General features: G+C 38.1%; 1 long non-coding RNA gene across 2 annotated transcripts in view; it reads left to right on the forward strand.

The window, feature by feature from the left end:
- The window catches only part of LOC140701145 (uncharacterized), a 107561-nt gene extending 93086 nt beyond the window's left edge, over positions 1 to 14475 (forward strand). The window contains exons 1-3 of one of the 2 annotated variants that reach the window (XR_012080048.1): positions 5247 to 5292; positions 13341 to 13365; positions 14388 to 14475. This is a non-coding gene — a long non-coding RNA (uncharacterized lncRNA). Of the gene's footprint in view, positions 1 to 5246; positions 5293 to 13340; positions 13366 to 14387 lie in introns of those variants that run through there. The other variant, XR_012080047.1, reaches the window with a different exon arrangement.
- The last annotated feature ends 12304 nt before the right edge of the window (positions 14476 to 26779 follow it).

Below are 26779 nucleotides of genomic sequence, written 5' to 3' on the forward strand. Positions count from 1 at the left end.
GATACTTTGTTGGCTTCATATATCTTGAAGTAATTACTCCCAGTGCCTATTGTATAATTAGAATGCAATATAAGTTTCTATCAAGGCAAGTAGCAGAAATCAGAAGATTAGAAACTCAGCACCAAATACCTAGCCTTACTAATAATACTAGGCTGAGAAAACACTCTGATGAGGTACTGTATACCAGAGAACAATGAGGGTAATAGTTAAGACACTAAACCTTGAAGTCAGTCTTTAGGGTTCATATTAAACTCTTCTACATCTCTAAGTCTGTATTTTTCTCATGAGAAAAATGGAAATGATAATAATATGGTTATTCTGAGTTAAAATATACAAAACTCTTGGGAAACTAGCTGATATAAACTAAATACTCAATAAATATTGACCATTATCTTATCACGGATTTTTGGTCAAAACAGGGCCTTGAAGAAAATAGAGAGTTTGGAAAAGGAATTCCGGGGATAATGATTTCATTGATGGGAAAGAAAATCTGTGTTTAGTTCAGTTGTGAATAAAGACCATGAAGTCTCCAGATGGGTATTTAAGATAAGGATTTGGCTGAGCACTGTACAGCTTTTCTGGTGTATGATACAGATGTCTCCCAGTCACAGGGAGGTTGATGGCAGAGGGCAATTAACTGGTGCTGCTCACATCTGGGTAGTCTCTGGACTTTTTGTCTTCATCCTCACCTTTAGTGCTTTCCTGGGATTGTATCTCAAGGTTGAAAGTTGGAAAACTCTTGTGTGTTGAGGTAGTGTTTCTTCTTCCTAAGCTATAAAAATGATCACAGTCCAGGAATAGCAGTTGATGTGAAGGAAAAAAAAAACATTGAAATCAGTGCCCAATGGGGAGATTGCAAAAGATACTGCCAGAGAAGCCCCTACCCAGGTCTTTTGAGGATGAATCATACAATTCCTTCCTTTAGTTACAGTGTCTTTGGGGACAAAACAGTGTTTCCTTTACATTTCTTTAAATGTATGGCATGGGGAAATTTGTCTCCTGTTTATAAATGCCTATTTTCTATGCAACTGAAACCTTTCTACAGAATATCTGATAGGCTCTAAATTTTAAAATATACTTTATATATCTCCAAGGGTAAGTTGCATTATCTTAGAGTTCTATATTTTTAGTGCTTCTCAAGTTTTCAGCATCAAATTTACTCTGGCTCATTCAACCATTAGTTTGCTTTCCAACTGGAAGGTATTAAGGGAGGAGATTAGGTATTAATCAGGATGACAATGTTGTATGTGATGAAATATCAGAAAGAATGCTTGAAAGAAGTTAAGCTCAAATAATTCCCTAATTTGTAGGATGATATTAAGGTTTCCAATTCCAGGATGCTAAAAACATAAGTACTTTATATGATGCAGGTCCAACATCCTCATTCAAACATAAGTACACAATCTTTTTCTAGGGCCAAACGTGAAGACTTTTGGATTGCCCATTCAAACAGGGTTGACCAAGCTTTTCCAACTTTCATGTGATTGATAATGCTATTAAAATTAAGTATGCCTCCTCTAAATACTCTGAATCCTAGATTGTGTTTCTGGAATTAAATAACCAAAATGACACCCAAACGGATTCAGAAATGCCTCTAAGAGCCACCAAAGTTTCATGTTAAAAAATTGGAGTTAAATATTTCTTATTCGAGGAGGGAGAACCCAAACAATTTCTTTTGGCAGATTTTGCTTTAGTTCATCAACTGGAGAACCTCATGTCTTTGCCAGAGAAATATGCAAATATGTGTTTGATTAAATACGATGAAAAGTTTATTGCTGAGGTGCAGCTTTTCATTCCATTTCTAACTTCCTTCATTTCATGCCCACTGAACCAAGTCTAACTAAGACCTCCAGGACTTTCAATAGGACAGTCACTCTCTGTTTCTAAAGGAACCCTCCTAGTGCCGTGAGTTCTTTATGAGTTCAAGACCAACAGGTGGATCTTTGGTCATTCTCCTGTATGTGTGTAGGGGATGGGGATGTGGGGGAGAAGGTGGCAGGGTTCAGATGTGGAGATGTGTAGCATGAGACTCTTTGTGACAAACAAGAAAAATCCATCCTGTCAAAACTGCATGTGCTGCTGCTTTATCACCATGATTACACTGAGGTTTTACTTTAGAGAACCCTGGATTTTAAATGGAAAGTCAAATATAATTTGCCAGGAGAGGCATGAAGCAGGTGACTAGAAAGCAGCTAACAAGGCCAGCTGGGCGGATGGGTGTCTCTGTGACAATAAGCCTCAGTGGGTGTTGGGTCCCTGGGCCTCAGCTGGGTGGGAGAAGCAGACTGGAGGCCCAGGGCTGGCCAAGGACCACGTGTTCTGGATTGGTTCAGATGGTCTGATGACTAAAACTAGGCAGACACCAGTCAGTCCTGTTGTTGGTGAGCGGCAGCATTATTCTGACTCAGGTAGAAATCAAATGGTGCAGCCAAAGAGAAACTGAATCTGGGGAGAAACAGCATTTCAGGGATGTGAACTCATATTTACTGAGTGCTTAACTTGTGCCTGGTGCTGCAGTAGGTGCTTTACACAGTTTCTTAACCCATATTCCCATATTCACTATAGATTTTATCACCCACGTTTTAGAAATGAGGAAACTGACACTTTGAGAAACTGAAAGACTCACAGAAGGTCACCCATTCAGAGCAAAGTGGGAGGAGTTAACTTTCACTGAGCTTTGACTGCCTGGTTCCATGCTGTCTTCTGGGCTTGGTACAGGCATATATATTTGGAAGATGGTACTAGTGTTTCCAAGTCCAAACTCATTTTGATCACCGAATGATGGGCCAATAAATTGAGAGATGAAGTGTTGGGGCAAGGAAACCCAGCAGACCAAGAAAATGGGGGATTAATGTCCTAAAGAATCATCTTCCTCAGGTCATAATTCAGGCTCCCTTTATACTTAAAAAGGGAGGGGATTGAAAACTCCTTGGTGTCAGAATCCTCTGCCCTTACAGCTGTCCACATAGGTCAGGTCATGATGTTCCCATCTCCAACAAGACAAATGCTATTCTCTGTTCTGCAACTTTTAATTTTTGTATAAATGGGAAAGTGTTCTGCCGGTAAAGGTCAGAGCCTTGGGAATGGGCTGTCCTGTATATTTTAGGTTATTATTATTTTTTTTTTACAAAATGTACAGAACCAGCATGACTAAGCACAGGCAACAGAGCACAGTTTTAAAGCAAAAAGAACAGATCTAATATGAAGTCAGACTTGTTCCTCCCTGTTATACTAGGATCACATTTTGTAGAAGCAACTGCGTCTCAGAGAAGATAAATAGACTGACTGAGGGTGAGAGAGGCTAGCGATGGCAGAGTTAGGCTTTGAACCCAACTTCGTCTGACATGGAAATCCATATCTTCCGTATTCTTATTTCATGTTTAAGGTGATTGGTTAGCTGGAGATGAATTGGTTTTCATAAAGAGTCCTTCAACTTCAGAACTGTCCTGAGAATCACTTTTTTCTCTCACAAGAGGACTAGGTCCTTTCTGGTCCTTCCTTTATGACTGTTTTACCTGTTATCGTCTGGCTTTTATAGTATGCTTGGTTTGACCCTATTACGTATAGCAATGAAGTATATAGCAAACACTATTAAAATTTCCCTCAGGTCACCTCAGAAGGCAGGCTAATGCCCTCTTCTGCCAACTTTGATTCAGTCACTGACTACCTCCAATCCCTTCTGGAAATCCACAAATTTAGATGGCTTGAATGCACATAGTTCACCAACTTGCTGTTCAAAGAGGGTTTGCAGTCACATGACTGACGTTGAAGAGATGAGTTTTGTAAGTGGCCCTGGTCCCATGTATGTTGTTTGACAGGCTTGGTTTCACCTCAGTAAGGATGAGTGCGCTCTGTCTGCTGTGTGCCTCTCAGGAGGCCATCTGGGAATATTGCATGTAAACACAAATCCTCTCTAATTTTGGTAGCATCTTAGTGGGATTTGTTCTACTGCTGAGAGCTACAGGTTTATGCTTCACTGTGGTTGCTGATAATTCTACAGGGTTTTTTCCTAGGAGTCTTAAAAACGGGTCTAAGGGCAGGTGAAAAAGCTCTAGTAATAAAAGCAATGAAACAAGTAAACGTCATCATTGCCATTATTGGCTGTCACTTTGCTCTGTTTTCACCAAAATGGGTTTCAGTGACTTAAGGACTCAGAACTTCCCCTCTCAGCCCCTGGAAGGATGGCGTGGGAGCTGAAAACCCCATCCATTCAATTCAGAATGTCCTGGGCTTCCCTTGGACTGAGGCCCTCCTGAACTGGTTGCATTTGAGTAGCATAATAACTCCTCTGAAATGCTCTTTCCTCATCTGTAAAAAGATACCTTTATTCCTTTCTCAAAGGTTAAGCATTAACACAACACATCAAATGTGAAAACAGCTAGTAAAAGACTTAACATATATTAAAGGCTGGATGAAAGCTTCTCTTGTTTGATGAAAGATTCCCTTGTTAACTGTGTGGCCTTAGGTGAATTACTTAACCTTTCTGAGTGTCGGATTCATCTTCTGTAACATTGTGAAAAGAATACCTACTTTATAGGGTGGTTGTGAGGATTAAATGGCACCGCATTACAGGCCCTCCTTCATGACAGCTTCTATCCTTACAAAGCCTTCCAGGTTAAAGTGGAAAGGGCTTGGGTATTATTAGGGTAATCACGCCCTTCTGTTTGCTCTAGACAGAACCTAGTCTGGCAAAATTATTAAGAGAACATTCTTTACTCTCAAAAAATTCCATATAAATTCTATGGCCATTTGAAATATAACTCACATATGGAGAGGAGGCTGGGCTATTGAGAAAGAGAGTGTGACAGTAATTTCTCATCCATGAGGAATGTTTGTCTAATTCTTCTGATGAAGTATTTCATTATTAATAATTAGGGACTAGGAGGTTGTTTGTTATTATTAAGTAGCTAACCATCTGTGAGTCAGAAACTAAATACACAGTGTTTGGTGTTTTTGTTCATCTTCCACCGGTCAGCATCCATTTTTCAAGAACACAGAGCTTTGTGTCGCCCTCTGCCTGCTCCAGATCACCTCCTGCTGTTTCAAAGGGTGGCTGTGTAAGTACTCTGGCTGTCCACCGGGCGTCCCACACTGGCTGGTGATCCTAAGAAGGCCGAACCTCTCCTCACCCACCCCCTCACTCCCAACAGGCACACCTTCTCTGACTTTTGCTTCTGGAATCTCCCTGCTCTGCCAGACAACCTTCAAATAGGCATAGAGACAGCAATTAATTTATTCCTTGTGATCTCAGCAAGCTATGCTGGGTTTCTCTGGACCCGGAGGTACAGGAATGTAAGTGTCTTTGCCTTGAGATGGGGGTGAGGGCAGGGAGGAGTATATTCCTGAATTTTCTTTCGGTGCTGTCCGCTGTTACCCACTCCACCCCATCCTGTGTCTTCCTCATCTATGGAGGAGCAAATGAGGAGCAAATAAGAAACAAACGGGGAAGGAAATGGCCGTTTTCCACCCTTGGGAACCACCTAACTTTGATGAGGTCCTGACGGGCAGATCCTAGGAAAGCTAGAAGCATCAAGAGTATCAAGTATTTTGCTTTCATTCTCCACTAACCCTTATCTTCTCTCTTTCCTTTCCAATCCCCTTGAAACTTCCTCCTCTGGGGAAGAAAGAGGAATCAGTTACCATGGGGCCAGCTTTGACTTCTAGTGATTATTGTCTCACACCTGGTATGCAGTTCTTAGGAATGTAGGTCATCTTGCTTAGGAGTCGCTGTGTGGAGCTGGTAGGGAAAGAAAAAGGTAACTCATTATTTCACATGATTGCATGTAAACATCTCCGATCTTGCTGTCAGCCAGATCTTCCCTTCAATTTCCTTCAGCACAGTAGAGGCCAGGCAGTAAGTTAAAAAATATGTATTATGAACTATGTTTTAAAAATATTAAACCATGTATAAGTAGGTATATCAGGAGCTGGCAAACTTTTTTTTTGTAAGAGTCCAGATAATGGATATTTTAGGCTTTGAAGGCCATGGACACCTCTGTTACAGAGTTTCTTCCTGCTCCTTAACAAAGTTTTAAAAATGTAAGAAAAAAAAAGTGGAGAGTCTATAACTCAGTGGTAGAGTGCATGCTTAGCATGCACGATGTCTTGGGTTCAATCCCTAGTACCCCCATTAAAACAAACAAACAAACAAACAAACCTAACCCCCCCCCAGACAAACAAAGATATTTTTTAAAGATTTTTTTTAAAGTAAAAAAAAAAAATTCTCACCCTCTCAGGCCACATGTAAGCATCCTGCTGGTGACCAGGTTGGGCACATGGGCTTTAGTTGGCTGATCCTAATACAAAGGATGCCAATAAAAAGACACCAGAGTCCTTACCATCCACTTTAAAAAACAGAGTAATGCCATTAATGTTGGAGTTCACTCTGTGTCTATCTTTATTGTATCCCTTTTCTTTCCTCTGAGAGTTAATCCTTGATTTAAATTCCAAGTTTGTCATTCCTTTGCTTTTCTTGACAGTTATATCTCTTATATATGTATCCATCCCTTATCAAGATCTTTTTTTTTATGTATGGCATTCTAGTATGTGAATGTACCACAGTTTATTCATCCATTTTTCTGTTGACGGACATTTGGATTGTTTCCAGCCTTTCCTGTTATAGAAAACACTATTTCGTACATTCTTGTAAATGCTCTCAGGCTATAACTTTTATTATTTTGAAAAATGTTTGATGAACACAGAAGGGCGGCATGCCATAGAGAGGCCATAAAATTGACATTGGACGTGACCTTTCTCAGAGCTCTCAGGTTCAAAGTGCAGTCGACACATTTCCTTGATGGGGCAGCCCTTGCTCGTCTAGTATCACTTCTGGACCTACCTTTTGGAATAGTTCTGTGTTTACCTTCACAATCCTGAGTTGAGTAGAGATCCATGCCTACCCATCACTGGTCCAGAGAAAGGTCAAGAGCTTTACCTGCCCCGGTGTGTGCCTCCTCCTCAAGTGATGGAGACTGGGGATAGCCGCTCCCTTCCAAGCACATTCTAATCTCTGAACAGGAAGTGTGGACGTGGCCTTTGACTCTACAAGTACAATTAAAAGTGCTTCTAGAAAATAACTGTCCAATATTAGAGGGTCCAGATATCTGGCCAGAAGTGTAGGCCCTCTGGTATTTTAACTTGATGTGAATTGTGCAGTAAGCAAGGTCAGTCTCATGTTCTTGCCTTTTACAGTTTTCCCTGGAACATGAAATGAAAAATCACAGGAATATGATCATCCCTTTTTTTCTGAATATTCCCATTCTTGCCCTTTGTTGTCAGTTGTTTTTGTCAGTTATATAATATGTTTTAATATCAGTCAGGAGAAGTCCCTTCTTCCTTTTTTGAGGGGGGTACTTAGTTTTTAAAAAAAAATTTACTCATAATGGAGGTACTGGGAATTGAACCTAGGACTTTATGCGCTTCTGCCACTGAGCCGTACCCACCCCCCTCAATGTTTCTTTTAAATTCTGGTATCATGTGTGTGTGTGTGTGTGTGTGTGTGTGTGTGTGTGTGTGTGTGTTTTGAAGCACTAAAAAATATTTTAATTACCCTAATGTAAACATATGTTTTTATTTTGGGGTATCATACCTGTTTTTGAGATGAAATTTAGTATGTTGTTTTGCTTTCAAAACCCACTCTTTTCTTTCCAGATGACTAGATAGGGACCATTTTTTAGCCCAGGTGACCTTAGCATCCAGATCTGAGCAAACACAGAATAAAGGCATATTGGATTACCTTCACATTGTTGTAATTCCAATAGTAAAATCTGCCTAAGCTGGGTTTGATTCTGTCTCTAGAAGTCAGGATAAATATCATGTGATTTCTGTTAGGTCCCAATTAATACCGCTCTCTCTGACGTCATGTCACTTTGTCACTGCAACTTTGCTGCCTAAGAAGTTAGCGATGGCATTGTGATGATTTGAGATCCAAATCCTGGAATGTCACAGTAACCTCCTTTGGAAAGTCTTTTTTTTTCTAAGGGACATAGAGTTGCTACTTACCTAAGTTCATGCTCAAGCTTACTTTTCATGCATTTTCTATCACTAAGCTAGCTATTGTAATGATGGACTGAAATTTGATTCTAAATCAAAATAATACTAGTTAGGAAATACACGCGAATGAAATGAATACTCATATTTTTTGTTTTCATTCCAAATGTAAAAGTTTTCCTTTTGTGTTAACATTTAAACCCCTCTTTTGGATTGGTTCTCACCTAATATTGGTAGTACTTCAAATATCCAATCCATCTTGGCAGCCACAGAATAGGCCAGTGCCTGATATTATGGCAGCTACATATGAAATCTCCTCTAGTGCAAAAGCTTATTAACATTTAAAAAGAACTAGATCCATTTATACTTTGACTACAGAGTGAATGCCTGCTGAGCAGAACTCACTGTCTGTCATTCCCAACCTTTTCCCCTCTTTTGCATTTACTGAAGTCCTTAAATACCAGTGGCACACTAAAAATTCTCACGTAAGTGCACCAAATGAAATCCCATCTTTAGTTCCAGCCCTCTCCACCCGTCTCCCTCATGTTCATATGGCACTGAGGGGCTAATTTTCAGTAAACTGTCAAAAGGAAAGGTGACAGTCCATTTAGCAGTCAGCCAGTTGCTAATTAGTATCCAACTAAAATGCATCAAAATTTGACCACTCCCAACTGAACACTCTGAAAGATAAGCATTCTGTTAATTTAACTCTGCCGTAGGTTGAGACCTGATTGAGTTCTTTCACAGCAACATGAGCCATGTTCCAGCATGTTCCAACATTGATTCTTTGTCCAGAGCTAAAGAGTCTATCTAGGTGTGTCATTTTTTGGTCTTTGATTTCCTCCTACTTTGAGTACAAACTCATGAGACTGTAGGCAGTGGGTCATCATGTTCTGACACAAGAATTAAAAAAGGACTGTCTTGTACATTTTTGAGGCCTCTATATTTTAAAAAAATAATGGGGATGTAGAGGAAGGTATGAACATCAAAGAAACATAACTGTTCTAGGAAGTGGTGATTTGTTGTCAAGAGAAGTTGAGCTTGGCTTGACCTTTCCAGAGATAAGGATGCTCCTTTTCATTCATCGGTGCCCTCAGCCTGGGGACTGCACCTTCCGTTGGCAGTAGGCATAGTATTCTTTCCTGTTTCCACAGAATTATGCAGGGCTTGATGAGACCTGAAAGTCATTTTATTCTAAAGACCTGAACTGGTACTTTTTGCAGAACTCAAACCAAGCCAAAGAAGAAAAAAAAAGGGGTGGGGAGAAGAAGAAAAGGAAAGGGGGTAACATTTTCAAGCACTTCCTATTAAACACTTTTTCAAATGGGTTATAAATAGTGACAACCTTGAGACAGAGGTGCTGGTGTGCCTAGGAGCTTGGAAATGCATCAGTTTTTCTGCCTCTGTCTCTAAGTCTCATGCTCTTTTTCTTTCACCATTGCACACTGAAACCTCCAATTCTTAGTGCGAAGAAACCCGAGAGTACTAACGGTGTCTTGGAAGAAAATAATGTTGTCCTAATTTTTCAAAAAAGAATAGGAAAATAGGTCAAAATGAAACTTCTAAAATCATTGAATTGTAACCATTCAAAGGTTTTTGAGAAAGGTATGAAAAAAGCATAGACTGAGCTAGCTTTAAATGAGGCTAAAGTGACCGTGCAAATCTCATTTGCCAGAAATATTGTATCCGATGTGGGAAGGTGCATTTCTTTCTTGTAGCTGTGGTTCTTTCATGCCCCAGCTGCTGTGGCAACATGGTGGATGAGGCAGAAAAGGCAAGGCTTTCTGGAGCGTTAACAAAATCCGTGTATGTTTTTGAAGGGTTGGATTGAGTTTGTTAGGCATCTCAGGGGTGCTAGAAAAAGCACCTGGGGAAGAAAGATGTAGAAAATGTAAGAGGCAAAGTCATTGGAGACTTTGCAAAGAAAAATCCCTTGTACCTTTGTTCCTTGGTCGGTTGCCTACTTCCTAATTTTGCCTCTACGTAGATTTGGAAAGGAGGAGAAAGACAAAATAGAATCTCAGAAGCAGCTGGGTTTAAATATATGAGCACACAATGTCCCCTTCCTTGACCCGCTCTTTCTCCTCAGTAAAGATTTCTCTAGACCAGAGAATAAAGAGACCTGGCTTCTACAGCTCTCTGTAGACATTGAATCAATTCCTTTACTTCTCTATGTTCCTGCTTTCATTTATTTAATAAGTGGTTTAAAAAACTCAGTTATAAATTGTGGTTTTTCTGGGATTCTGATGTCCTATCAGAATGGTCTATTTTATAGAGGACAAGGCAGGCTTCTATCACCATGTGTGGAATATACTTGGTACCCACAGAAAAACTAACAGTTGCATGAATGAGTGATTTTTTTTTTTGGTGAGATTTAGTCATCTTTGGGGATTTTCCCATTTGTAGATCAAACCCAGTGAATTATATAAAATATATGTGGGATAGTAATTGATCGAGTGATTCCTGATTCCAAACTACTTGTGTGTAGTTTTCAAAAATGACTATAGGTAGCAATAACTACTAATTTACTCTTGGGGAGAGGGTATAGCTCAAGTGGTAGAGCTCATGCTTAACATGCATGAGGTCCTGGGTTCAATCCCAGTACCTCCTCTAAAAATAAAGATGTAAATAAACCTAATTACCTCCCTCCACAAATAAACAAACACCCAAATACTCTTGCATATAATCTTGACCATGTATGCCTCTAGTCTATCATGGAGTAAGTTCCAAGCAAAATTTCCATGCAACTAGTTTAAACTGAGAACCATGAAGGTGAAAGGGGCTGCCAAGACAGCATGGAAAAGTGAACGGAGCTCCAGCTCCATGCCACCAGGTAGAAGGGGGACTGTGCAGACTACATCATTACTCATCGTAATGTTACATTGTTTCTGCTTTACTCCAGGGTTTTGTATTGATGATGTTGAGTCTTAATCCATTATACTGGCTCTTTCCCTATTGCTGAATTTGGACCTGTAACAGCCTGAGGAGTCCTCTTCAATTATTTCTGCAGGTTTCAAGGAATGTCTTGTGAGCTTTTGAACAATTTCATCAGCTGCCATAGGATATCTGTCATGGACTGTCCCCTCTCTCTTGTCTGCCACTCCTGTTTCTACTGGATATCACTTGGACAGAAGACAATACATGCTACTCCTTGTATTAGTTTGCCAGAGTTGCTGTATCACAAACTAAGTGACTTAACTGGTGGCTTAAAGTCTGAGATCAAGGCCATGCTCCCTCTGAAGGCGTGAGACAAGGGTATGGTTTGGGATGAATTCTTAGCTTCTAGTAGTTCCTTGGCTTATGGAAGCAAAACTCCAGTCTTCACATTGGTATTCTCCCCATGTATGTGTCTTTCTCCTTCCTATAAGGACACAATCATATTGGAGTTAGGCCCACTCTAATGATCTCATATTAACTTGAATAGTGGTAAAGAGTCTATTTCCAAATGAGGTCCCATTCACAGGTACTTTGGGCTAGGACCTCAGCACTTTGTGGAGATACAATGCAGCCCGTAACGCTCCCCTTGGTTGCTATTGAGAGAAGAGGTACAGCTGTGCCTGCAGCTCACGGCTGCCTCAGTCCCCAGGCGTCACTCTCTGAGCTCTTGCTGGACATTTTCCCACCACTGCTGACATTCTCCAAGTCTTGAAGGTCCAAAGGCGCACCATATACTCTGAAGCCCGAAACGTGCTTGGAGGGGGAATGCTTTTCTCCTCTCTTGCACGACTCTTTGTTCGAGGCCTATCCAAGAAGTGTAATGTTAGTGAAATTGTTTGGTTTTTATCCTCCTCCTTCTCTTTCCTTAGAACCTGGATACACATCTACAGGACTGATTGAAAGGTGAAATTTGAAAGACAGGCTCCTGTGCTCAGCACAATTGCCCGTCATTAGGACACTGAAGCTTTGTAACAGTTTAGTTTCTTTCCTTTCATGGAGTCTTTGCCAGGATGTCTTCATATGCAGCAGATTCCTGAAAAGCTCCCTTCACTGACCCATCAACCCCACTCAGCTTGCCTGAACCCCAGTGGATACTGCCCCTCCTTAATCTGAGATTCCTGCCACATGTAAAGCTGAGGATAGTCAGAATATGTAAATTTCATTGAAAAAATATAAGAGAAAGTTCATATGACTATTTCAGTAGATATAGGAAAAGTGATGTCATTATACAATTATACATTATACATTTTATGAAAAAAAGGAAAAAACTAAGAATAGGAGGGAACTTCTTTCATTTAATAAAGTACACCTAAAAATCCAACAGTAATATTTATTATTAAAAAGTCCAACATTATATTTAATGGTGACATGTTGAAAAACATTCCCTTGAAACTGGAAATACGATGAGAATGGTGGTACCACCGGTTCTGTTTGATATATACTGGGCTTCCTAGCCAAGGAAGGAAAGCAAAAAAAAAAAAAAAAAGGAAAGACAAAGTATTAATAGTGCAAAGTAAAAATGGTAATGTCGTTATTCACAGATGATAGATATGCTTGTTTTTGGAAGATTTTAGAAGATCCAAAAGAATCCTTCAAGAGTTTGCAGGTTTGCTGAATATAAGCTGATATTAAGAATCTGTTATACATTGGCAAAAAGCAATGAGGTGATAAAATGTTATTTAACATACTATTAGAAACCACGTGACTGAGAATCAGTTTAACAAAGGATGTGCAAGATCTCAATGAGGAAATGTTAATGGAAAAAATTAAAGAAGAAATAAATAAATGGAGCGGTATATTATGTTCTTAGATGGGAAGACTCATTACTGTAAAGATGTCAGTTCTTTCCAAATTGATACCTATATTTAATGTAATGGCAATAAAAATGTAATCAGGTTTAGTGTACGTGTAAGAGAGAGAGATGAGCAAGATGATTCTAAAAGTTTGTGAAGATGCAAAAGGGCCAAGTGTAGTCAAGATGTCCTTGAAGCCGAATAAAGTGGAAGAGGACTTGGGCTTCCAAATATCACCGCTTGTTTAAAGATACAGCAATTAAGACTGTAGTTTTCGGCATATGATAGACAAATAGGCCACTGGAAGAGAATGAAAAAAGACCCACGCATCTATGGACACTAAATTTATGATAAAACTGGTAAAGATTAGTGGTCTGGGTCAATTGGATATTCACACTGAAAAAAATTAAACCTGACCTTTGTTTCACATCATACAGAAAAATTACCTCCGGTAGAGTGTAGACTTCAATGTGAAAGGCAAAACAATAAAGCTTTTAGAAGATAATGTAGGAAAATATCTTCATTGCCTCAGAATAGGGTAATTGTTTTTGAACAGGATCATCATATGGGAAAAGATTGACAAATTTAACTATATTAAAACTAAGTATTTTTGTTTTTTAGGAGAAATCATCAAGAGAGTTAAAAGGTAAGTAAAGAGTGAGAGCATATTTGTAATTACATTTATGATGCGATATCGTTTAAACAAATGAGGAATTATAAAAATGGACGAAAGTCTCGAAGAGGCATTTCCAAAATATGACATCCTAATACTAAGATGTCAATCTCATTAGTAATCAGGAAAATGAAAAATGACATACATCTGCCTGAATGGCTAAAATTAAAAAAAGGCTTGCAATACTAAGTTTACTAAGAATATGAAGCAACAAGAACTCTCCGACATTGTTGATGTAAATTGGTACAATCACCTGGAGAAGAGGCTTTTAATATTTACTTAGGTTGAAGATATATATTATGATTACCCACCCTCCAGTTCTACCATTAGATATATAACTGATGGAAATGCATGTCATGTGCTTCAAAAGACTTGTATAAGAATGCTCATAGCAGGTGATTCCTGGTAGTTCTAATTCAAAGTTCCTCAATAGTAGACTGGATAAATGAATGGTAATACATTCAGATAATGTAGTGTGATAGCAATGAAATGAACAAACTACTGTCTCAGATGGAAAAAAAATACATCATAAACATAACTTTTTATTGAATAAAAGAAGCCAGATACCAAAGAATCCATGTTTCATGATTCCATTTATATATGGTTCAGAAAGAAGCACGGCTCCACTGTCACTTCTGGAAATGCATGCATACGTGTAAAATCTACAAAGCAAAGTAAGAAAGGGATCATCATTCTGCTAACCTTTAAGGCAGGGGCAGGTGGTACTGAGGTTGGATGTAGGTCTGTATACAATGACCTTTGTGGTCTTGGCAATATCCTATTTTATGATATGTGCTGAATTATACAGGAATTTTCTGTGTCTGTAATTTTCTGTAATGATGTAGAATTTCTCAGTAAAATTTTGTTTTCTTTAAAAGGAATGTATGCAAAATTCTAGGCCCCCTGTAGGTGCTGCATACACTGTAGCTACTTAATAAGCACTCTCCCTCCCTCTCCTTCCCCTGATTAACTCTGCACACCTCATCTTAAAAAAGCAATGAATAACCTTGGTGTGAAGGCACAGCACAGCAGACGCCCATTCCCAGAAGAGAAGTTGCCGGAAGCATGAGCAGATTGCAAAGGCAAAAGATGTTCATTCCTGCCTCATCTGATTGCCTCTTTCTCCAGCACTGGAGTTGTCACACCGGTGACTAGGCCTTTCAGAGCCAGTGAGCATCCCCATGCTTCATAATTACTGAAACACATGTGCTAAGTCACTTTTTGCTAAGCCGCGATGAGAATTCTCAGTGTTCAATCGCCCTCAAAATTTCTCTCCCCTATGATTTAACATGCAGGGCCTCCTCCTGAATTCCTCCATTTACCGAATTGCTTGTACAGGTGGTTAAGCTCTTCATGAAACAATTAGGGCTATGCCTTAGGATATAAATTTCCTCAGAAGCCTATCATGTTGACAGATTTATACTGTGCTGTAGATGAAGGGGTCAGAGCCTTTCCTGAAAGCAAGATATTTTTTCTTTTTTTATTGACATATAGTCAATATGTCAATAAAAAAAGTTCTCTTTTTTTGACAAAACAGCAGTAGGACCTTGCTGTTTATCTATTTTATATATAAACGTTAGTATTTTTGTTGACTGAGGAGAGAGAGCAGCTGATGGTATTTATGGCCAAAGCAGGAAGGACATGTTTTGGATGTCCCAAACAAATTGCACCATTTAATGATCGTACTAAGGCCTAACTCATTTATCGTTAATTGTTACTGCCCGTTAACCCGGCTCTGCTGGAAATACAAGAGGTCAATGACGGTTAGCTCAGAATTAAATCAGGAATTCAGGACAATAAGCAGGGACTTGGAACAACAGGGACAATCAGATTGAATCAGATTTAGAAATTTCAGAAAATACTGTATAGAGGTGACAGAACAAACTCCCATCTGGATTTTTCCATGATATAAAGGAATAGCTTTTCAATGCCATATATTTTCAATTAAAATATTTTTTAATTGAAGTATAATCAGTTTACAATGTTGTGTTAATTTCAGTGTACAGCATAGTGATTCAGTCATATATATGGGTATATATATATATATATATTCCCTTTCATGTTCTTTTCCATTGTAGGCAATTTCAAGGTACTGAATACAGTTCCCTGTTCTATATTGTAGGTTCTTGTTGTTTATCTACTTTATATACAGTAGTGTGTATCTGCAAATCCCTAACTCCCAATTTATTCCTCAAGGCCATATATTTTGATAAGTATTTGTTAAGCACTTACTGTGGGCCAAGTACTCACTGATGCTCTATAAGGACTTCAGGGTTGGGTGGCAGAGTCTGAGTCATGGCACTGCCTCACCAATCACCACACATAGAGGACCTAGGGTCTGGGGTTGTGCAGTACTAAACACCATGGGAGTCTGGATGGAGAGTGATAGGAAGCAGAGAGGAGGCTGGACTCTCCCCAAAGCGAGTCTGCAGGCCTAGCTCCCAGTTGACAGACAGCTCATTCATCTCAGGATGTTGGGTGTAGTTTGCCAGTCACTGCAACCCCCCTGCCTTTTTTTTTTTTCCCTACAAAGCCATCTGCAGTTGGTGAAAAATGACCCACCGAAGCTGGTGAACGTTTCCCACTGCTTCTCCTCTGACTTCACACAGCTGTGACAGACGATGTCCCAGCGGGGTCTGCACAACTCATATGCCAAGGGGGAGCATTGCCATAATGGGCCTGACTTCAGGTCTGGGGCTCCGCTTCTGTTCCTTCTCACCACCTTGCGCTCCCCCCCAGGAATGACACCCAGTTGGAACTTGGCAACCAAAGTTATTGACTAAAGGACAGGAGAATCTTTTACTGCTAATGTTATAAATCTAAAGGGGGCAGAGAGGGATTGAGGGGTCACCCTTCTAAGTCAACCTTCGTATTTTAGAGAAAAGGAATCTAAGACACAGAAATTAAAGGTCATACTACTGGTTGGTGAGTGTTAAGACCAGGCCCTGGTCAGGGCTATTACCATTCTGGGTGTACCCTTCACATGATTAGGTCATGCACTTTAGTAATTACCTATGGAATTTGCTAAGGAAAAAGGTTTTTGCTTTTGAGAAACTTTCTGCTTAGTACTTAGTCCTGTGTAATACTCATATTGGTTACTATTGTTGGCCTTCGATTTGTTGTTAAAAATGTTCTTAGGCTTCCTTAGATGTATCACTGATACATGCTGTGTATTTCCCACCAGACCACCTCACCTGAGGGCCAGTACCAGAGACCACACAGAGTAATGGAAAAGGCTTTGGGTTTTTGAGCCTGACATAGCTAAAGTGAAATTCCAATTTCCCAATTTCCAGTTATAATTATTTTTACCTGTCCTTCAAAGTTTAAAATTCTTACGAAGTTCCACTTATCATTATTTTAATAGTTTATGTTTTCTGTGTCCTGTGTCAGAAGCCTTTCCATAAGCCAACACCACAAAGATATTTTAATGTTTCATTCTAGAAGTTTAACAGTTTAGCTCTTATGTTTAGGTCTATTATCCCCTTGGAGTTAATTTTTATATATGCCGTGAGGACAGGGTTGGGGTTTACTTTTTCCCTACAGATATCCAGTGATTCCAGTGTCATTTGTAGAAAAGACTCTCTTTTCCTTATTGAACTACCTTGGCACCTTGGTTGAAGTTGACCATATGTGTGGGTTTATTTTTGAACTCTGCTTAAGCCAGTACCACACTGTCATGATTCCTGCAGCTTTATTGTAAGTCTTGAAAGGAGGTAGTCTAATGACTCCAACCTTATTCTTGATCTCATAATTGTTTTTGATTATTCTGGGTAATTTTCCCCATTCATATAAAATTTTACGTTAGGAGTCAATTTCTTCAGCAAAGTCTCTTAGGGTATTGTTGGGATTAAATTAAATCTAGATGTCCAATTTGGGAGAATTGCCATCTTACAAAGATTAGTTTTCTGAACCAGGAGGATAGTATAGCTCTCATTTTATTTAGGTCTTTAATTTTCTTCTGCAATGTTTTGTCATTTTCGGTGTTCAGTTCTTGCACATCTTTTGTTAAATCTTTTCCAAAGTACTTTTAATGCTATTACAGAAGAGTCAACTTTTTAAAGTTTGTTTTCTGATCACTCAAAAAACTTATATGGATTTTTCTGTATTGATGTTGTATTCTGAGACATTACTTTAGTCACTTATTAGTCCTAGTAGATTTTTTTGGTAGATTCCTTAGGGTTTTCCATGAACACAACCATGTCCTCTACTAATACAGTTCATTTCATTCTGTAGAGTCTTTACAATTTTCATTACTTTTTCTGGTCTCGTTGAACTGGCTTGGCTTTCCACTGCAATATTAAAGAGAAGTGGGAAGAGCAGACATCCTTGCTTTGTCCCTATTCTTGGCTAAAAATCACTGAGCCTTTCACAGTTGGGTAATCAGTTAGCTGCAGGTTTTCATAGAAGTTTTTAATCAGTTTAGAAACTTGCCTCCTATTACCAGTTTTTTAAGTTTTTATCATAACTTATACCAAATGAATTTTCTGTATCTATTGAAAAGGTCATATGGTTTTTCTATTTTATACTATTTATTTGGTGAATTACATTGATTGAGTCTCAGATGGCAAACCTACATAGCATTCCTATGATATAATATATATTTTTTAATATTGCTGGGTGTTATTTATTAAGTTTTGTTCAGGATCTTTACATTCATGTTAATAATGGATATTGATTAATGATCTTGTGGTATTTTTGTCTGGTTTTGGTATCTGAGTAATGCTGGCCATATAAAGGGATTTTGGAAGTGTTCTGTCTTCCACTATTTTCTGAAAGATTTTGCATAGAGTTGGTATTATTTATTCTTAAGTGTATGAAATACAATCCACCACTGAAGCCAGTTGGGTCTGGAGTTTTCTTTGCAGGAAGATTTTTAATTACAAATTCAATTCTTTAAGTGATATAGGGTGTTCAAATTTTTTATTTCTTCTTGGATCAAATTTTATTCTTTCTGCATTATGAGAAATTTATTCATTTCATCTCAGTTATTACATGTTTTATTATATTAAATTATCCATAATATTCCATTATTATCCTTTGTGTGTATGTAGGCTGTGTAGTGATACCCTGTTTCAATGTTTGTATTTTGATGTGTGCCTCTCTTTTTCCTTGATTAGTTCAGGCAGGTGGTTATTAATTTTACATATGTTTGAGATAACTAGTTTTTAGTTTTATTGATTTTTGTCTGTTATCTTCCTGTTTCCTATTTCATTGATTTATTCCTTGGCCTTTACTATTTTCCTTCTTTCACTTAATTTAAATTCATTTTTTGCTTTGTCTAAATTTTTTTATAGATGAGAACTCATATAATCAATTTTTAAATCTTCTAACATAGGCATTTACAGGTATAAATGTCTCTCTAAACATTGCTTTAGCTATATCTCATAAATTTTGATATCTTATACTTTTATATTTCTCTGCAATTTTTAAAATGGTTGTCCTGGGTATTAATATACATACATTGTCCTAGGGGTGTGTGTGTGTGTGTGTGTGTGTGTGTGTATAATGATATATTACATATTTAGCTCTTCATATTCCACTGACAACCAACATTATATCATTTTAATTTTTTTAAATTTCAACCTTAGATATAGATACATATTCTCTACCCCCATGTTTTAGGGTACTCTTGTGTGGAAGGCAGAATTATAGCCTTCTACAGATGCCCATCCCTCAGTTTCCAGAGCTTGTGCATATGTTATCTTACACAGCAAAAGATACTTTACAGATTTGTTTGACGTGGGAGCTTATCTTTGGTAATAGGGGTGAGCCAAATCTAATCACATTAGTCCTTAAAGAAGAGAGACTTTCTCATTTGGGTCATAGACATGAGAGAAAAGAAGGAGGCCAACAAGACTTATAAAGGAACTTGACCTGCTATTTCTTTGAAGACAGAGAAAGAGGTTCATGAGACAAAGATTGAGAGTGGCCTCTAGAAGCTGGGAATGATAGCTGATAGCCAGGAATGAAATGGGACTTCGATTCTACACATACAAGGAATGGAATTCTGCCAACAACCCAAATGAACAAGGAAGCATAATCTCCCCTAGAGCCTCCAGAAAGGAACACGTATCGACACCTTGATTTTACCCCAGTGAGATCCATATCAGGTTTCTGGCCTACAGAACCTTGAGATAATACATTTTCGTTATTTTTTACTCCACTGAATGTTAGTAATTTTTCAAGGCAGCAACAGAAAATTAACATATAATGTAATGTGAATTCTATCTAAATGTATTTTAAATTCCATAAGATAATGTTATAATTTTTCTGTAAAGAGTTGTATGGTTTCAGGGAAACAAATCAAAAAGAAAAAAAAAATCTTTGGCATTTACCAGATCTCTGCCCTTTCTTACGCTCTTCCCTCTATTCTGAGGATCCACATTTTCATCTGAAATCATTTCCCTTCAGCCTAAAGAACTTCCTTTAGCAATTACTCTAACTCAGTTATGCTGACAGCAAATTCTACTAGTTTTCTTTTATCTAAATATGTCTTCACTTTTCTGAAGAATATTTTCACTGGTTAAAGAATTCTTGAGCGGGGAGGGTATAGCTCAGTGGAAAAGTGCAGTGCTTAGCATGCATGAGGTTCCTAGGTTCAAGCTGGTACTCCATTAAAAAAAATAATAATAAATAAGCCTAATTACCTGCCCCACCCAAAGAAAACCAACAAAACAAAACAAAACAAAACAAAAGATTTCTTAATAGATAAGTTTTTGTCTCAGCTCTTGAAACATATTGTTCCAGTCTCTTCTGGTCTCCATGGTGTTCATAAGAAGTCAGCTGTTAATCAGATTATTATTCCCCTATATGCAGTATAACTTTCTCTTGCTGATTACAGTATTTTCCCTCTATCTGTGGCTTTCAATATTTGACAATAATAGACTTTGGCAGAATGATATCAAAAACAAAGTGTGGTGAGTCTTGTCATAATAGGAATTAACTTCTATAGCAACCTGTAATCATAGGATTCCCTTATATAATTCCAGAGGAGATCAGGAAGACTTTCCTAGGAAAATGAGATTTGAGATGAAGCTTGAAGAAAGTGAAGGAGTTGGAGCCAGATAAATAGAATTCAATTTGCATATTATAAAAGTGACTTTGGAGACTGTTTTGAGAACCATTCAAGTGGAAGTTGGGGTAAAAAGCGAGAGTAAAAGGAAGAAAAATAAGAAGTCAGTACAACAATGGTGATGTCCTGGAAGAGTAGTGATTGTAGGAAAGGAATTAGGATATATTTAAAAGCTGTTTAGGAGATAGAATTAAATAAAATCTCATGGCTAGTTTAAAAAATAAGGTATTTGAGAGGGGGAGGCATCATTGTCTGATCTTTTATTGAGATAGAGCACACTGGAGGAGGAATATATTAAGATGATTATTTCAATTTCAAGCTTTTGAATTTAGGTACTTGTATTACATCTAAATTGAAATATTCAAGATGCAAATTCTTAGCTGAAAACATCACTCTTGTACTGAGTGTTAAGAAGAACACTTTCTCCTTGTTATTCATGAATCCATAAAGAGGGGAGAATTTCCACTTCACAAAGGTTAATATGAGAAGAATTCTTTTAACTTTTTTTTGCAACTTCACTGACTCTTCACTGATAAGGTTGACTTACTGGTAAATCTTCTAGATGGAGCTGAGCATGCTGGGCTCTGAGCCTTTTGGGTCCCTTTGATGCAGATCACAGGTGTTCCAGACCCAGCAGTGGTTTTCCATTTGGGTAACTTTGAACTGGATCCCAGTGGCTAGGGTTTATCCTACTCTACATATAAGTGGAGGATTAATCATGTTCATTTTTGGAAAAATTTATAGAGTTCAACTGAAGTCCCGGTCTCCAGTCAATTTTATCGATACAACAGACACAACAGACACTATGATATGGATTGGCTCTTCTCTTCTGTCTTATTTTTTAGTTAATTCTGAACTCAAGAATGGAAGATGGGGTGGTATTTGTCACTCCCAAATCCAAACAAATTAGTAATAATAGCCTATCACTTTCCAAGTGAATTAACTGAAACCTGAAGGGAGTTAGTTTTTCCATGTTCAAACTGATAGTAAATGATATAACTTAGATTTGAATCCAGTTGACTGTTTTTTTTTTTTTAACTGTTCTTCTTCAGTTTGTCACAAGACAGTGTCTCAAAAGAGTGGGAACAGTGACACTTTACTCTTTGCAAATGATTTTTGGGTACACTGATTAGCTGTCACCTAGCAGATAAGTCAATTTGGGTGTTCTGTCATTAAATGGACTGACTATAGGAAGTGAAGAAAAATGATTTCAGCTGTTTGGCAAATCTCAGAAAACTTTGTGAGTTTGGCTGTGAAGCATAGGTGGGAGAGCATCTCTGTGCAATGTCTGCAGGGTCTCCCATCTCTACCTTTACCATTGGTCCTTTTTCTCATTTGCATGTATTGGGAGGATTGTCTGAATTCAATGAAAAGGCCATGGAAATGGCAGCTCTGGTCTTCCAGACCACAGGTTGTTGCTAGTTGAAAACAATTTCCCCTAGGATTAAGCTTTAATCTCCTAGAATTAAGTTTAAGAGTAATTTCTTAGAGTACATACGGGTATTCTACAACTTACTTGAACACTTTTATTTAATGGAGGGTGTGTTAAAATGAAAAGAACATACACGCTATGAGCAAGCAGCTCAGGCTCTACCTGGGTGAGGATGGTCAAGATATTTAACTTCCTTTAGCTTTAGTTTCCTCTTCTGTTGACTGTGAGTAATACTTTCCATGTTATTGCTTAAAAGTTTTGGACATAGTTTAGATATAGGATATTCAAATGACCACTATCTGCTATTTTGCTGTGGAAATTTCAAACTCGTTTTTATACTTACCTGCTTGTAAAGCCATCCCTGTGTTGTAGGATTTCTCAGTGACTATTTCTTTAGGAATAAATCCTAATGGCAAACTCAGGAATGAACTGACAACCCAGAAGACAGGCTATTTGGTTACACTAGATAATAGAGGTTCTTTGGAAGCCATTGTGGGGTTGTCATTGTAGGCAGGGGGTATGATGTCAGGGTTAAGAGCAGGGCATCTCAAGCCAGCTGTGACTTTGCACAGGTTGTGTATTCTCCCTTTGCCTTAGATTCCTTATCTTAAAATGAAAATAATACTTTTACCTCCCTTATTACTTAGTTGTAAGGACCAATGAAATTAATATGGGGAAAGCAGTTATATCAGTGTTTGACACATGGTAAGCACTATATAATTGTCAGGGATGATAATGATGACGTTGATGATGGTTCTGGTGATGATGAAATGGTAAAGGAATCTCTATGGTCTGGTTACAGGTGTTTTTCCTTTTGTATCTATTTCAGATATTCAGCTAGTTTTCTTTTCAATAAATTAGACTATGTGATGAGCAAATAAATTAAGAGAAACTTGGGTGATGTTTTGGAAAAATCCGTGACTCTGTTGGCAGTTAGGATTTAAAATTGAACAAAGGAACTGAGATGTATTGGCAGTGTGGACAGGTCTGTCCTGACTAGTGTGAAAGCACAGCCACAAACGACAGTTTCAGAAATAAGACTGATAGAAAAGCTAGCTTATTTGAGGCAGCTTCAGCATTAGTTGAGAAACTCCACTGGGAGGAGAGATGAAGGGTCTTTGTTTGCTAGAGCTCTTACTACCCCAAAGAGAAGAGCTGGGAAATAAAATAAAAAGGCTTAAAGGCTTCCCTCCATTCCTGAGGGATTTAATTTCTTCCTCAGCTTTAATGTCTTGGGTCTCATACGATGCCAGGCCCTGAGACCCAGGAGGAAACCAAAGTCAGCTGCGCTTGTGGAAACAGGCAGCCCAGAGTGAGTGGGAGTGACTCCCGCACAGCTAAGACTCTCATAGTGTAGATGCTCCCCTGAGCCATGCAGAACCACAATCCTCTCTGTGATTGGGAGGCAAGTCAGAAATCTACATGGGAATTAATGAACTAAGACAAACTTCACCATGGTGAGCTAAATCAGAGGCCAGGGAAGACACACTGGCAGCAGAATTTTAGGAGAGAATTAAAAATTTATGGTAATTCCCATGGAATTAAATGGAAGCAGAGAAGGTTAGACATTACCTAACCCAATTCAACCACAATCTGTGGCCACTCTAATTGGGAAGGCTTCCATTGAGTCAGGTGTTAGTCTGAAGATACGTTGTCCTATCACTGTAAATTGACTTAAAAAGCTTATTTTCTTCTCAATTTGAAAGCAGATGTGAAAAATCTATGTATAGTTGTTTATATTATTTATTAATGGTTTTCTTTTTTGTTTCATAAGAGCCAAATTAAATAGCTGGAGGGAACATTTTAAAAAATCCACCAGTTAAGTTTCATGGAGAGAGAACTTGGCAACTTGGAAGGATTATCTCAGGTAGGTTCAGCCTTGGAATTTGGGAATTAAGATATCCTTAGGATACGATGAGAATAAGAGAGGTGGGAAAAGCAGCACTCTGTTGAGAATAGTGATCTTCCTTAGATTTATAGTTTTGTCTTCGTTCCCTGAAGCATCATCACCAAGGATTCAAAGTTGGAAGAGTCTTCTCTACAGTGTTGTGAATAGGTGGGGGCAGCTCACTTTGTGGTTAACCTGATATGTCTTCTGCCTCAGATTGGATCTGCCATTGGTGTGTGTTGGGGTAAAGGGAGGTGAATTCCAATATGGTGGTGCCATCAGGGTCTATGGCTGGCCCTTGACTCCACTGGCCCTTTCCTTAGCTAGGATTGCTGGGTTGTTTTATGCTTTATGTGAAGTACTGATCAGAAAAGCTCAAGCTCTCATATTCAGAGATTAGTGCACAAATGAGCCAAGAGTGAGTGAGAACACATGCACACAAATCACCTGACAACAGAGGCCCTTCTTTCCACGGCCAACTGAAGCATAAACAGAGACTTGGTAGCTACAAACTGTTGCAATAGACACCACAAAAGGAAAGATTTAAAAAATATCTGATACTGGGAAAACTGATCAAATATATTGAGCAAAAAATTAAATTATCTGTATGTGTATACTAAACCCAAAATTAATTTCATGTCAATTAAATCATAACTACTACTGGGTGGGTACTTACTATACATTCTATGTTTTAAATATATTATTTCATTTAATATTCCCAACAACTTTTAGGTAGGTATTATCACCACTTAAGAGATAGGGAACAGAGCTTGGATTCCACACAGACCATCCCAATGGAGAGTGAACACACAGCCCACCACAGTGGACTCTCCCTAATGACACATAGAGCAATGAGAGGTCAAACTGTCAGATATTTATCCACTTGTGATTGGGAAGGATTTTGTTAAGCATAAAGTCACTGAAGACACAACAAAAGACTGATAACATAAAAATCAAACATAACAGGACAAAATCTAAAATCTGTAATTCCAAATTTAAAGCAAATTTGACAAACTGGGAAAAAATATTTGGAATCCACATGACAGACAAATGATTATAAGCATTATTTAACATATTCAGTACTCTAAAAATGAAAATATCTCAGGAATATGAACAGCAGTCAAGAAAAGACAATTCAGAAAAGAAATACAGACGGGCAATTAATGCGAAGATATTTTCCAACACAAGTTGCATTTTTTCACCTTCAGATTGGCAACAATTTGAGAAAAGGTGCTGTGAAGTAGGTATTTTCATACACTTCTTGTAGGATTGTATATTTTTAAAAAAGCCTTTCTGGAAAGCAACTTGGATATAGGCATCAACAGCATGAAAGGACAAAATGTTTTGAACTTTGACTCTGCTTCTGGGGATTTTTTTTCCTAAGGAAATAGAATTGTGTACAAAATAGAATGTCAGAGAACTAAATTTTGGTGTAGAATCCACGGGGAAAATTATTTACTCACTCTAACTCTCAGTTTTTCATCTGTAAAATGTGAAGGATGCTAATACTGATGGACAAATCTGTGAGGACTATATGACTGCACATTAAAGAGTTAGCCTCATACATGGCAATTATACATTCAAGTAATATTATTATTGTTTGCTTATTGTGTTGCCTTATTTTCATCATAGTTTTATTTATGAGTAAAAGCAGTGGAAACAAACATTTTGAATGACTAAATAGTCATATTATATTTTAAAATCTAAAAGGCAGCTATCTATTTAATTATAATTTATTCTTTACTCATGGAAGAAAACATACCACAATGATAACATTGGTAATTATTGGGTATTTATTTGTATTTCTTTATCCTTTTCACAGTTTTCTAGTTTTTCTTAAATGGAAATATTCCTTTGCCATTGTAACAATCTAAGTATATTCAATTGGGGATGAAGGTGAAAAATCAGTCATAACTATAGCTTTCTGGAGCAGAACTGATGGAACAAGGGCCTGCAGCTGAGGAGGGGGTTCTCTGGGAGGATTGGGGTGGGGTTAACTTCGCCTGGGTCTCTGTAAGTGGAGGCACATTGTATGAGACTTGAATCTCTGGATATTGATTCAATCTTAATGAGAGAAGCCAGAACTTTAGTGCGTTCATTTTCCGTGAAGGATTGAAGGAGGCCAAAGGGAAAGGAAAATACATCTTTCAAAGTCTCCAAACTCAGGAGACCAGGAGAAGTTGTTAGTAGTAAAGAAGTAGTTTTAGATTCTTACTATGTGCTCTACACTGTTAGTCTTGGTGACAGTCAAGACATGAGTCCTACTCTTAAATTCTTAGAATATATTAACATGTTGTGACATAAAACTAGAACATCTAGTGAGAAAAATAAGAATTACACACACACGCTCACACATACACACTCACAAAAGGTTTGGACTGAGAGAGGTTGAAAGCTAAATGCTTCAAGTAGAGTGGAATATTCATGCTGGAATTATTTCAGTTATGAATCTTATGGGAATAATATAGTTTCAATATAAAAATGTGTTCTCATTTTTTATATTTCCTTGTATGGGGTTATCCTGGGATCCAGATAAGTGTATCTCTCACCTCAGGAAAGGTACTGGCAGAAATGTTAGGACAGGAGCATGAAAAGAAAAAATTTACGATTCAAATTTTGGCTAAAAATTAAGTTGTTTGGCTCCACTGTGAGACAACATGCTAGGATTTCCTGAAAGAGAAAGATTTTTCTGAATTTCAAAAATCTGCCATTTCCACATCCAGAGCCAAGCTGAGGAGACTTGAGTCATAGAATTTTACTTAACCTATAGCTTAGAAAGGGAATAGCTCAAGTGGGGAGATCATTAGGTCTGTTTATTTATTGTTAGTTTTTTTTTTTTTAATGGAGGTACTGGAGATTGAACCCAGGATCTCATGCATGTTAAGCATGCACTCTGCCACTTGAACTATATGCTTTCACTCCAGGATGAGATTATTTTAAGAAAAGAAAATTAAAATAAAAATCCTGGGGTGTGGGGTTGGTTATAGCTTAGTGG

Source organism: Vicugna pacos, chromosome 14 (assembly GCF_048564905.1).
Source record: "Vicugna pacos chromosome 14, VicPac4, whole genome shotgun sequence".
NCBI classification, from domain to species: domain Eukaryota; kingdom Metazoa; phylum Chordata; class Mammalia; order Artiodactyla; family Camelidae; genus Vicugna; species Vicugna pacos.